Raw genomic sequence first — 1,975 nt, 5'->3', positions numbered from 1 at the left:
AGGCCACACCCTTTAGTGGTCAGGACTGGAATGTAATTCCTGGGGCATTTATCACCTACGGCGCTCCAGGTCTCTAACAAGAATGTGCTGGCTTCCTCCAGAGAGATTAGAAGCTTTCACTGGGAAGTCAGGGAAAGGCCGAGTGCTCACCATTTTCAGGCCAGTGAATTGAAAAGCAAGAAAGAGAGGTGGCCTACTCCTTGGTAACCAAGCCTGCAGGGCAGCGGATTTCTCGAAGTGTAGCCTGTTTCTTGGCCCTAGGTTATAATTTGTCAAAACCACTGACTAGGCCACAACCTCACAAAGTAGTTGTTGATCAGTTTACTATACAAATACAGCGTATTAAAACCAGTCAACAGGATTAAGTGACTGTGGGAATTGGTCTGTTTCTGTGTAAATTAAGTGATAATAGCCTAACAAGGAGATTGGTCAGTTCATGGTCTGGTGGGAGGACCATGCATACCTTGAAATTGAATATAAGGGTCAATCCCACAGAGGCAGAAGGGAACCTCATTACCATCCAGAAGAGCCTGGAGTGTCGGGTGTCCTTGGGACCCAGGGTACCTATGCTAAGAACTTCCAAGACACAGATGAGAGAGAGCTGTAATACTGGAGCCGGCCCAAAACAACAGTGGCAGCAGTGTGGGCAGAGGGAAGCAGGACACTGGCAGGGCTGACCCAGTGAGCCAATCTATGAGGCATGAGCTGAGAGCCTGCAGGCAGGTGGCTTGCAGGCAAAGGAGGTTGCTTTCAGTTACTTGGTAGCAGAGCTAAAGAGGTGTGTGTCACTTGCCCGAACAGGGCAGAGGCCAAGAGAAGACCAGTGATGGGGATAGCTGAGAGATAGCCTGCCTCCTTCCAGGACCTGCCAAGAAATAGCTACCCTGCCTCCTGCTACTTCCAAGGGGTTCCTTTCCCAGTTTTATAGCTTGTTAGACTTCCTGGTAAAGCCCATGACCCCATGTAACTGTGAGCTCTGTGCAGCTGTTGTAACAAATGATCACACTCGGCAGAGAAAGAGGACTGTGGGAGAGATGCCAGGGCATGATGGGGAAAGAGATGAGAGCAAGATGCGCCTGACGTGCCGGGCATCACCAGTCATGGGCTGATCTGAATTTCATCACTCCTCAAGGAGTCAGACAAGGCCAAACGGCATAGATTACCAAGCCCGGGCAGAAATCAAGAACCCTTAAGAACCAGACTCCCTCTCAATCAAGCACTCTTAACTTGGAGAGATGTACTAGGGGAAGTGTCGTTTACACACACACACACCAGGCTGAGACTAGGGGAGCAGGTTTACCATTGCTGAGTCACAGGCCAGGTTTCGGAACGAGTCCCACGTCACACAGAGCCTTTGGGAGACACACAGGATCTACTTGGAGACTTAAATTCCACCTAAATTGTGGCTACAGTGGATAGGAAATGAAGCCTTAAATTAATTGAATTGGATTACTTGAATCCAGTCAAATGGTATAGTGGCCTGAGTGGAAAATGCATAGTCCCATGAAGAGAAGCGGATTATGCAATGCGAGGCTCCGATCTAAGGTGCACTGCAAGGACACTGAGACCACTGACCAGTGGAACCAAAGCTACAGTGAGTCAGGGCTCTGCTTGGCAGCTGTGCACGCAGGCCGGGGCCAAGCTTCGTCCTGGCCGGGGGTTTCCTGGGTCAAGGAAAGACCTCCAGAAGTTGCTTCTTCCACTGAGTCAGCTCTGACCCATAGCGACCCTACCCCTACGGGACAGGGTAGACCGACCCAGACAAGTGTCCTGACTCTTCATGGGCCAAGACCGCCTCCTCCTTCTCCTGAGAAGCTGCTTAGGAAAACCAATACCATATCTCTGGGATCCTGGAATTGTTTCCTTATTAAGCAAACTGCTTTAATTTCAGGTGAATTAGGATTAACTAGAGACATACCTAAGGAACCCCATGGTGGCACAGAGGTTAAGCACTTGGCTGAAACCAACGGGCCAC

At 50.0% G+C, this 1,975-nt stretch overlaps 1 protein-coding gene across 1 annotated transcript in view; it reads right to left on the bottom strand.

Annotated features, from left to right (window-relative positions):
• The window catches only part of PC (pyruvate carboxylase), a 100,471-nt gene that overhangs the window by 88,644 nt on the left and 9,852 nt on the right, over positions 1-1,975 (bottom strand). The window lies entirely within an intron of this gene.

Source organism: Echinops telfairi, unplaced genomic scaffold (assembly GCF_000313985.2).
Source record: "Echinops telfairi isolate 266 unplaced genomic scaffold, ASM31398v2 ScPeMD7_7417;HRSCAF=8455, whole genome shotgun sequence".
Lineage (NCBI taxonomy): Eukaryota > Metazoa > Chordata > Mammalia > Afrosoricida > Tenrecidae > Echinops > Echinops telfairi.
Note: the sequence above shows the minus strand (reverse complement) of the source record. Positions and strands in the feature narration are given on the sequence as shown.